The following is a 5,939-nucleotide window of genomic DNA, read 5'->3' on the forward strand; positions in this document are numbered from 1 at the left end:
AGATGGTACCATTCATAATGAGCATCTAGTTCAAGCCATGAAGTACATAGCCTATGGCACTGGTTGAACATAGCAATCCTGACCCTACCACTTATTATTTGACCATTAATTGGATTGTTTGTATTCTGGTGGTTTTTTTTTCTTTCAGAAATTATTTCATGTAGCTTAAAAAAATCTATACAATTAAATTCAAAATAAAAAAAATAACTTAAATAAAAGTGGTACCACATTTTAAAGAAAAAATGATTAGCTTATGAAATAGAGGCATGCTGTTGTTCTTAGTTTTCTAGAAGCCAGTCTGCAAGGGGGAAGTGGCTATTTACCCAGATAATATCGTTCACACATTAAAAGCAAAACAATTGCTTATGTGAAATCAAACTATTCATGGAACTCAAACTATACATAATATCCTCAATGTTAGTTCAGATCCTGGGAGAAGTGGACACTAAGACGGGATTTTATTTTTTTTAATTTAATTTTATTTTTTAACTTTACAATATTGTATTGGAAAGGCAGAGATTTATTGGGGAAAATGGCTATGAAAAGGGGGAGAGGGGACTGAGAGAAGTTTGGGGAGCCATCAGACTACAATGCAACTTGGACACTTGTGGATAAAAAATGGAAGGAAAGAAGGTTAAGTAGGAAAGGTCTTAGACCACAGTGTAGTTTTAAGAAAGTTTCAGCATGGTTGACAGGGAGTCTTTGAGCCAAAGTTGCTCGTTAGAGAAGACCTGTACCTTGCAGGAATACCCCTGCTGCACACCATCACTGTATCCCTGCTGCACACCATCACTGGCTAGAAGCAACCTGTGGGACGTACTGAGGCTACTGATCAACTGAGCTCAGAGTAGATTTGTAAGCAATACTTTCATGGCTGCCATACCCCCACCCTCATCTCGATGGGTTTGAAAAGATGATGCTACTAAATTTAAATGATTTACTTGAACGAAGCCTGAAACTTTATATACCTTGGAAACTGATAACCAGCTGGATTTGCTCTTACTCAGATCATTCTGGCAACAAGTTTCATATATCTTGAGATATGAGAATCCATGCCCCATGGAACTGGCATGCTAGTGGAGGTTATAGACATGCAACAATGAAATATAATACAAAGTGAAAGGAAATGCATGTTTAATAAAGGTATAAACTATGTATTGTGGAGGCAAGGGAGGAATGGGAAGTTTCACAAAGTTGGCATTTCATAAGGGACTTTACAGATGAGCAGTGTTCCAAAGCAGATCAACTTAAAGTAAGCCAATTAACTTGCATTTATTGTTCGAAGTAGTGAGAAATAAGGGGTCCCCTGGCGGCTCAGAGGTTAAAGTGTCTGCCTGCAATGCGGGAGACCTGGGTTCGATCCCTGGATCCAGAAGATCCCCTGGAGAAGGAAATGGCAACCCACTCCAGTATTCTTGCCTGGAGAATCCCATGGATGGAGGAGCCTGGTGGGCTACAGTCCACGGGGTCCCAAAGAGTTGGACATGACTACTGACTTCACTTACTTATCTTAGTGAGAACTAATGAGTTAATGTAGATGTGTAGTTCTCAAGCTTTAGTGCATATCAGAATCATCTGGAAGACTGGTTAAAATACATATTACTGAATCCACTCCCACCCAGAGTTTTTGATTCAGTAGGTCTGGGAATAGAGCCTGAGAATTTGTATTTCTAACAAGTTCCTGGGTCCTGCTGATGTTGCTGCTCTGGGTAGCACACTTGGAGCACCAAGAAAGTAATACAAGAACAGTGGTGGTTCAGAATATGAGTCACCCAAATAATGGATATGAGAAGTACTCATATGTGTAATGAGGATGCACTCTCATATTTCTCTACCTTTAATTAGCCTGGAATACACCATCCATCATAGGATCATTACTAAGACTGCAGGAGTTTTAGAACTGAATAAGCCTGGGTTCAATATAGGAATTCTTCGACTTGGATTTTTGTTGTCGTTGTTGTTTTTTATTTTTTTGGATTCATTATCTCCCACACCCACAACCACTGGCAATCACTCATTAGTTTTTGTCCCTATAGTTTCACCTTTCCCAGATGTTATATAAATACATCGATATAGTGTGCAGATGTGGGGATCTGATTTCTTTCACTTGACAACATGTATTTGACATTTATCCACATTCTTACAAATATCAGTATTTCATTAATTTGTATTGTTGAGTAGTACCCCATTACACACATACACTGTACTATTTATCTATTCACCAGTTGAAGGACATTTTTATCATTTCCAAATTTTGTTATTATGAATAAAACTTATGGAAATATAATCATTTCACTGAGGTAAATATCTAAGAGGGAAGTTTCTAAGTCATGTGGCAAGTGTATGTTTAACTTGAAACTGCCATAAACTGTTTTCCAATGTTGCTGTACCATTTTGTATTTCCACAGCAATACATGAGAATTCCAGTTTCTCCACATCTTTGCCAGCATTTAGTGTTGTCAGTTTATTTTTTTAAATTTAATCCATTCTAACAAACATGTGGTATTTCATTGTTGCTTTAATTTAAATTTCCCTAATGAGTTAATTGGGGTTCCCTGGTGGCTCAAATGGTAAAGAATTCACCTGCAATGCGGGAGACCTGGGTTTGATCTCTGGGTTGGGAAGATCCCCTGGAGGAGGGCATGGCAACCCACTCCAGTATTCTTGCCTGAAGAATCTCCATGGACAGAAGAGCCTGGCAGGGCTATAGTCCATGGGGTCACAAAAAGTCAGACATGACTGACTGACTAAGCACAGGAATGAATTAACTGGGGCTTCCCTAGTGGCTCAGCCAGTAAAGAATCTGCCTGCAATGTGGGAGACCTGGGTTCGATCCCTGGGTCAGGAAGATTCCCTGGAGAAGGAAATGGCAACCAACTCCAGTATTCTTACCTGAGAAATCCCATGGACAGAGCAGCCTGGTGGGTTACAGTCAATGGGGCACAAAGAGTCAGACACAACTGAGCAATTAACATTTACATTTATAAGTTAATTAACCTATTTTTAGTTATCTTTTTATTATCTGTTCATATCTGTTCATGTGCATATTTGCAATGCATATACTTTCTTTGGTAAAATTTTGCTTTGCATTTCTAGTATAGATAACTTATAACACTCTGCATGCATGCTCATTCACTTCATTTGTGTTTTATTCTTTCACTCTATGGACTGCAGCCCACCAACTCTTCTATGGGATTCTCCAGGCAAGAATAATGAGTGGGTTGCCATGCCCTCATCCAAGAGATCTTCCAGACCCAAGGATCGAACCAGCATCTCTTGCATCTCCTGAACTGGCAGGCAGATTTTTTTTACCAGTAGCACCAACTTGGAAGCCCCTCTAACACTCACAATATATTACTTCACCTATAGTTCACTTGAGTTCAATCGCTCAGTCATGTCCAACTCTTTGCACACCAGGCCTCCCTGTCCATCACCAACTTCCGGAGTCTACTCAAAATCATGTCCATCAAGTCGGTGATGCCATCCAGCCATCTCATCCTCTGTCGTCCCCTTCTCCTCCTGCCCCCAATCCCTCCCAGCATCAGGGTCTTTTCCAATGAGTCACCTCTTCGCATGAGGTGGCCAAAGTACTGGAGTTTCAGCTTCAGCATCAGTTCTTCCAATGAACACCCAGGACTGATCTCCTTTAGGATGGATTGGTTGGATCTCCTTGCAGTCCAAGGGACTCTCAAGAGTCTTCTCCAACACCACAGTTCAAAAGCATCAATTCTTCGGTGCTCAGCTTTCTTCACAGTCCAACTCTCACATCCATACATGGCCACTGGTAAAACCATAGCCTTGACTAGACGGACCTCTGTTGTCAAGGTAATATCGCTGCTTTTTAATATGCTATCTAGGTTGAACATAACTTTCCTTCCAAGGAGTAAGCGTCTTTTAATTTCATGGCTGCAATCACCATCTACAGTGATTTTGGAGCTCAAAAACATAAAGTCTGACACTGTTTCCACTGTTTCCCCATCTATTTCCCATGAAGTGATGGGACAAGATGCCATGATCTTCGTTTTCTGAATGTTGAGCTTTAAGCCAAATTTTTCACTCTCCACTTTCACTTTCCTCAAGAGGCTTTTTAGTTCCTCTTCACTTTCTGCCATAAGGGTGGTGTCATCTGCATATCTGAGGTTATTGTTATTTCTCCTGGCAATCTTGATTCCAGTTTGTGCTTCTTCCAGCTCAGCGTTCCTCATGATGTACTCTGCATATAAGTTAAATAAGCAGGGAGCCAGCCCCTACTTCAGTGTAACTATGTGCGACCAAATTGCTGTGATCAAAATTGCCATTATGTCAGAAGAAATGCAACATGACTTGGTGGAGTGGGCTACTTAGGCATTGGAAAAATATAACGTAGAGATGACACTGCAGCCTATATTAAGAAGGAGTCTAACAAGAAACACAATCCCACCTGGCACTGAATCATGAGCTAGAACTTCAGTAGTTACATAACACATTAAGCCAAACACTTCATCTACTTCTACCTGGGCCAAGTGATCATTCTTCTCTTCAAATCTGGCTAAAAGCACAGACTGCTGCACACACCCAGTGATTCATTAAAAAACGAGGACAAAATAAAAAAATTAAAAAACAAAACAAAACAAAACGAGGACTTGAGCCTAAATTCCAAACACCAGACTTAAATCTTCTGCCTTGTCTAAGGCAACACCTCAATCTTTCAAAGCTTTTTGTTTTGCTTTATAGGCATCTCTGTACTAATTTGTTGTGGTTCTAAAACAATTAATAAAACAACTTACATTTATATATGTTCTGTTTCTTTTCTCTCTGCTGAATGTTTTTCCTCTTCAAAGTCCACTCCCTTTAAAAACAAAATAAATACATTTGTTAGAGAAATGTGTGTTTTAAAATAAATAAAAATTAAATTGTATTTCTGCTAGTGATGATTTCACTTTTTGTATGTTTGAATAAATATTTCACTTTCATTATTTAAAGATATTTTTACTGGCTGTATTATTGAAGGTTGCTGTTATTTTCTTTTAGCACTTTGAAGATATTGCTCCAGTCTTCTGATTCATACTTTTTTTCAAAACAATAGTCTGTTATAATTCTTATATTTGCTTCTTTCTGCAAAATGTGTTCCCCCCTCTTTATCACTGATTTTAAGCAAATTGATTTTGACTGTCTTGGTGAGGTTGTCTTCATTTTTTCCCTTTGGGTTTGATTCTTTTAAACCTGTTTTTAAGCTTTGTTAAGTAGGGCCAGAAAAGCTTTTGGTTTACATCTTATCTTGCCCCTGAAGTGAGCCAATATCCTTTTGAACAGTTTACCTGATACCTCACATATTACAATTTTTCTACTCAGGCTGGTGAGAACACCAATCATTTGTGTTCCACTTAAGCCTAGAGATTTTTCTGCCAGCTTCTTTCAGGTTATTCCTCCCTTGGCTTCACGTAGCTTCCTCAGATGAATGTTTTGATAAATACTCAGATGAAGACTTGGGGGTGCAGGGAGGGGGGTTCCTTCTGCAGATCTTCAGAGCTTTCTCTCATTGCAACTCTCCTGCTTTACCCTGCCCTAGGAACTGCAGACCCTGATGTTCCCAAATTCCCACGTCCATCTGTTCAACTCTCACAGAGGGGCTAACCCTGACTTTCACCACCCTGCACTCTGGTCTGAAAACTCTACCTAGGTATTACGGTGAATGATCATAGGACTCACTTTGTTTGTTTCCTTTCTTTCAAAGATCATTGCTCTACACATGTGTAATGAGAAATATATTTCCCATTGCAAACAATGGGAAATCAGCTCCAACTAAGCATTTCCACCTAGAACTTTGCATTTCAAGAATGTATTAATATTACTGATGTTAAGTGAGAGATATCTGTATTACTTATCAGAAGAAAGGGTTGTAAGGATCCAGAGCCATATTAAGGCAATAAACCTGTGGTGGGTGAAATCTAAGCATTATT

At 39.3% G+C, this 5,939-nt stretch overlaps 1 pseudogene; it reads left to right on the forward strand.

The window, feature by feature from the left end:
- Positions 1-4,263: 4,263 nt before the first annotated feature.
- LOC102408836 lies at positions 4,264-4,532 on the forward strand (annotated as a pseudogene).
- Positions 4,533-5,939: the final 1,407 nt, after the last annotated feature.

This window comes from Bubalus bubalis, chromosome X (genome assembly GCF_019923935.1).
Source record: "Bubalus bubalis isolate 160015118507 breed Murrah chromosome X, NDDB_SH_1, whole genome shotgun sequence".
Lineage (NCBI taxonomy): Eukaryota > Metazoa > Chordata > Mammalia > Artiodactyla > Bovidae > Bubalus > Bubalus bubalis.